Consider the following 6,000-nt stretch of genomic DNA (forward strand, 5'->3'; position numbering starts at 1 on the left):
GAGAAGAAAGCTGGGAAGAAGGGAACCAGGAAAGAATAGATCTTGCATATCAAAGTGTTCCAAGTATAATATGGTCAAACATATGAACAATGCAAATAGGTAAAGGAAGTTAAATATTGAAGAGAGCCCACTGGTGGCCTTAGCAAAGGCCTACAAAGGAGTTGAGCAACAAAAGATAAAGAAAAGAATAATGAGGGACTTCCCTGGTGGTCCAGTAGTAAGACTGCGCTCCCAATGCAGGGGGCGCAGGTTTCATCCCTGTCAGGGAAGTTAGAGCCCGCATGCCAAGTTGGACAGCTATAAAAAATTTTTTTTCTAAAGAAAGAAATAGAAAAATGAGTCTACACTAGTAATTTCCAGAAACCTGACTGGGAAAAAATGGATCCATGAGATTAACATGTAATTGGAGCATAGAGGGAGGGCTATCTTTTGTATCTGGCATTTAGACTTTCACTAGTGACATTTTGAAAATTCTGCTGGCTCTTTAAGAACTCCTATAAAATTATTCTAAAGTTTATCTAGTAGAAGAAGCATGTGAGAAATCCGAGAAAATTCTGAAAATGAAGAATGATGGGAGTGGAGATAAATTGGGACAAATGGCATCACTGACTCAATGGACTTCTTCACTTTGAGCAAGCTCCGGGAGTTGAAGAACAAGGAAGCCTGGTGTGCTGCAGTCCACGGGGTCCCAAAAAGTTGGACACGACTGAGCAACTGAACAACAAAACCTGTATAATGATCTTATCAAGATTCAATTCAGTGACCTTTCTGACTTTTTCCAACCCACCAGCCCTCTTCCTTTCTTCATTTTCTTTCTTATCCAACTCAGAGATAAACTTATCTAAAACTTTTCTGTCCCTCAAGTCTTTTTATTGCTCCCATTGGCCAGAATTCTAAAACTGGCTGTCAGCATACTCCAAGCCAGCCCCTTACCAACTCAGTTCAGTGGGGGAAATGCCACACAATAGGGCAGATTAAAGACTATAAATGTATGACCAGCATCCCAAAGGGGCTTTTAACTAACAACAGTGAGTCTACTCTGTCTCTCTTGTCAACTCATTCTCCCCACGTTGGAGGCCAAAGTATTGGAGCTTCAGCTTCAGCATCAGTCCTTCCAATAAATATTCAGGGTTGATTTCCTTTAGGATTGACTGGTTTGATCGCCTTATAGTCCAAGGGACTCTCAAGAGTCTCCTCCAGCAGCACAATTCAAAAGCATCAATTCTTCGGTGCTCAGCCTTCTTTTTGGCCCAACTCTCAGATTCTTACATGACTACTGGAAAAACCGTATCCTTGACTATACATACAGAAAAAGTAGTCACTGCACCAAGAAGCTGGAGCACTACAACTAGAGAGTAGCTTCCTCAACTAGAGAAAGTCGTGCACAGCAGTGAAGACCCAGGGCAGCCAAAAATAAATAATTTTTTAAAATTATTTAAAAAAAGAAACTTAGTAACCAGTTTGATGCTCTTTACACAAGGGAAAATAAACCATAAATTGGGAGAACACAGTGCCTCAGAACCTGTGGAACACTCTTCCCCAGGGATGTCTAGGCTAGAGTGAGTTTTATAAAGCACTAGAAGCAGCAACTTGTAAACAGGGCATTCATGATTGTCTGGGAGGTCAGGGGTTTTCTTGTAAGGCTGGCAGGCTTCTTTTCTAGGGTTAGGTAAGATAAAGCAGAGTGGGAGGGTTGTGACTGGTCTATGTTAGGTTTCTTGGACCCTGGGGCATTTCCTGTTTATGTGAGGGCTGACTGAAGTTTCAAGGTGGGCTAGCCTCCATTCCTGGGATCCCAAAATTAGGTTCTGGACCCAATTTCACTGTTGGCAGGGAGTTCTACCACCTCTCCTCCCAACACACATGTGTTTGAGTACTCAGTCCCTCAGTTGTGTCTGACTCTTTGTGCCTCCGTAGCCTGCCAGGCTCCTCTGTCTATGGGATTTCCCAGGCAAGAATACTGGAAAGTGAGTGAAGTTGCTCAGTTGTGTCCAACTCTTTGGGACGCCATGGACTGTAGCCTGCCAGGATCCTCCGTCCGTGGGATTTTCCAGGCAAGAGTACTGGAGTGGGTTGCCATTAGTTGCTATTTCCTCCTCCAGGGGATCTTCTAGCCCCAGGGACTCAACCTGCGTCTCCTGAATAGGCAGGCAGATTCTTTACCGCTGAACCGACTCACTGGTAAAGACCCTGATACTCAGAAAGATTGAATGCAGGAAAAGAAGGGGATGACAGAGAATGAGAGGGTTGGATGGCATCACCAACTCCATGGACATGAGTTTGAGCAAACTCCTGGAGGTGGTGAAGGACAGGAAAGCCTGGCGTGCTGCAGTGCATGGGGGTAGCAAAAGAGTCGAACACAATTTAGCAACTGAATAGCAACAACAACCCCTCCTGGAAGGTCCAAGGGTGGAACGGAAAGTACCAACCCTACAAACACAGTGTATCTCCCTTGGCAACCAGCCCTTATCCTTAGGCGACATAAGGGCCTTCCAAAAGCTGCCTCATTAACATAGCAAAACACCTTTCTCTCTCTCATCACTAAGGAAATTCCAACGGTTTTAGAAAGGCAGCCTTAAAAAGGGAACAAAGTCCCAATATGTATTCCTTATTCTAATTCGAATTATAATTTATAGTATCGGTCCCCATAAACAAAGTATCTTCATCAGCATGTCGTAGAAACTAGAAATTATATATTTGACTACGTAAAATTTTAAATTCCTCTTAAGAAAGCTTATAACGTTACCGAATCAAACTTGGATCCACTCGCCGGTCCCGCAGCAAAGTCGATTTTCTGTCACCAGGTTGCGTGAGGGGAAGAAATGGGGGGATATGGAGACTATGGAGGGAGGAGATGGGGCGGCTCAATCCCAAAGACCAGAACTCCCCGATGGCTTTCAGAGAAGAGTTTTTAAAGGCACCATTTGAGGCGAGGGCTGCAGAGGGCATGACTTTTTTCTGATTGGCTGGTGATGAAGTAACAGGGTGGCGCTTCAGAAATCTGTCATCAACCTTCTGGTTCCAACCCGTCTAGGGTCCACGTTTGTGTTTAGCATCCTTCACTTGGGCTGGGGTCCTATTTTCTGCAGAGCAGTTCGAAGATATGCATTGGATTGTTATATACACACACCACACACACACATACACACACATAGGATTGTTATACACACACACACACACACACACACACACACACACACACACACAGGAGATGCAGGTTAGATCCCTGAGTTGGGATGATCCCCTGGCAGAGGAAATGGCAACCCACTCCAGTATCCTTGCCTGAAAATCCCCCGGACAGAGGAGCCGGCAGGCTACCGTTCATGGGGTCAGAGTCGGATGCAGCTGAGCAACTGAGCAGGCAAATCCCTTGAAAAGGAACGAAGGCTCTTTGTTGTTTAGTGGCTCAGTCGAGTCTGACTCTTTGCGACCCCATGAACTGTAGCCCACCAGGCTCCTCTCTCCATGAGGCTTTTCAGGCAAGAATACTGGAGTGGGTTGCCATTTCCTCCTCTAAGGCATCTTCCCAACTCAGGGATTGAACCTTAGTCTCCAGCGTCTTCTGCATTGCAAGTGGATTCTTTACCACTGAGCCGCCTGGGAAGGCACTATTGCTTCTTGACTGCTTTTCCTTAATTTCTGCACTCTCTCAGTTTCCTAATTAGTAACTGTTGAAATCTGGTCTTTGAAAGTCAGGGGAGAGCTCGGAGACTAAATCCTTTTTCTAACAAACAAGAAACAGGGGGACACAGAGGGGCTTTTGTCCCTAGGAAGGCCCCGCACGGTCCAGCTCGGTTTCAATAAAGTCAAGAGACTGGGAAAATCACAAATGAGAGATATAGATGTTTTCTCTAAAATGCAAAGTGCTAGTCTCTCAGTTGTGTCCAACTCTGTGATTCCAAGGACTGTAGCCCGCCAGGCTCCTCTGCGCATGAATTTCTCCAGGCAAGAATACAGGGGTGGGTTGCCATTCCTTTCTCCAGGGGATCTTAGTGATGCAGAGATCGAACCTGAGTCTGCCTTATTGCAGGCAGATTCTTTACCGTCTGAGCCTCCATGGAAGCAGAAATCTGCAAAACTTCCTCATAAATTAATAGAGGAGCAAAGACAAACCAATAGGAAAAAAAGGAGGGGACGCGTGGGGCAAAGGAGCATGTCCTGAATGTCTCTTTGGCATGTGGATTAGTTCAAGCTGCAATCAAAGCCCAAAAGACTCAAGAAAAAACTTTGACCTTTCCTCTAACTGCCTTAAGAAATGTACATAGCTTCTATTCCCAGAATAGAGATATCACCAGAAATATCTGCAGAGAAGGGCTGAGAGTGTGGGGAAGACTGGGCAGGTCCTAGAGATGAGAATACGCTCAGTGTTCCGATATCTGTGCACAGCCTGGAAAAACATCTGTTTACCGTTCAGTTTCCTTTTCCATGTGAATTGCCTTCCTCCCCTTTGAGATCCCAAATCACTACTTCCAGCCTCCTTCTTCTGTCTTTAGCCTAAGGTGGTATCTCAAGTTAGGGCTTCAGCCACCTGGGTGAGTTACTCTGTTTGCCTGTCCTGTGAATATGGGTGTCCCTGGTGACTCAAACGGTAACGAATCTGCCTGCAATGCTTGAGACCCTGATTTGATGCCTGGGTCAGAAAGATCCCCTGCAGAAGGGAATGGCTACCCACTCCAGTATTCTTGCTTGGAGAATTCCATGGACAGAGAAGCCTGGTGGTCCACAGTCCATGGAGTCACAAAGAGTCAGACACTACCTAGCGACTAACACTCCCATGTACACGTTACTGAACTTTTTATTTTCTCCTGTTATCTGTCCCATGTCAATGTAATTCTTTGACTAGCCTGAAGAAGCTAGAAGAATAGAGGGAACTTTCTTCCTCCCCAACAGCAAAACACAATAACCCAGAAGACAGTCAATGAACACCCATACACAAAATGCTGAAAATTGCAAATTAAAGAATTAGAAATTAGGACTTCCCTGGTGGTAGTGGATAAGAGTTTGCCTGCCAACTCAAGAAACGTGAGTTCGATCCCTGGTCTGAGAATATTCTACATGCTGCCGAGCAACTAAGCCTGTGCGACACAATTATTGTGCTCCACAACAAGAGAAGCCAATGCAGTGAGAAGCCAGAACACTACAATGAAGAGTAGTCTCCACTCACTGCAGCTAGAGAAAAGCCTGCACAGTGATAAAAACTCAGAGCAGCCAAAATAAAACAAAGTGAAGTTGCTCAGTCTTAGCGACACCATGGGCTATAGCCCACCAGACTCTTCCACCCATGGGATTTTCCAGGCAAGAATACTGGAGTGGGTTGCCATTTCCTTCTCCAGGAGATCTTCCTGACCCAGGGATTGAACCTGGGTCTCCCTCATTGTAGGCAGACGCTTTACCGTCTGAGCCACCAGGGAATAAAATAAAATAAATCGCTAAAAAATAAATTAAAAATAAAGAATTAGAAATCGCAGTACTGTTGTTCATCCATCAGATTGTCAAACGTTTAAGAGATTCATCATACCCAGTGTGACATAGTGATTTAGAATAAGAAATACATATTTAGTCCTCATTCTGTTCCTGTTACAAAGCTCCTAAAACCCCTCTGAAACTCCCAAGTGTCAGAGCACAATAAAGGTGTTCATTGTTATGTTTATCGTGTGACTTTTGGAATCCCAATAGGTTGTTTACAGCTGAAGTCTTGCTTCTGGGAATATCAACCATGTGACTAGAAGCCTGGAACTTTCAGTTCAGCCTCTGACCTTGAGGGAAAGAAGCTGGAGAGAATTTAGTTCAATCACTATGGCCCATGATTTAGTCAATCCTGCCTATGTAATGATGCCTTCATAAAAATTCAAAAAGAGGGCTTTCCAAGAGCTCTCATACTGCTGAGCCAGAAAGTAACCATATCCCAGGAGGGTGGGCACACCCCAAACTCCACCAGAACAGAAGCCTCTGGGTTCGGGACCTTTCCGGTTCTCACCCCGTGTATCTCTTCATCAGGCT

This window comes from Giraffa tippelskirchi, chromosome 4 (assembly GCF_054371585.1).
Source record: "Giraffa tippelskirchi isolate mGirTip1 chromosome 4, T2T-mGirTip1v1.2.pri, whole genome shotgun sequence".
NCBI classification, from domain to species: domain Eukaryota; kingdom Metazoa; phylum Chordata; class Mammalia; order Artiodactyla; family Giraffidae; genus Giraffa; species Giraffa tippelskirchi.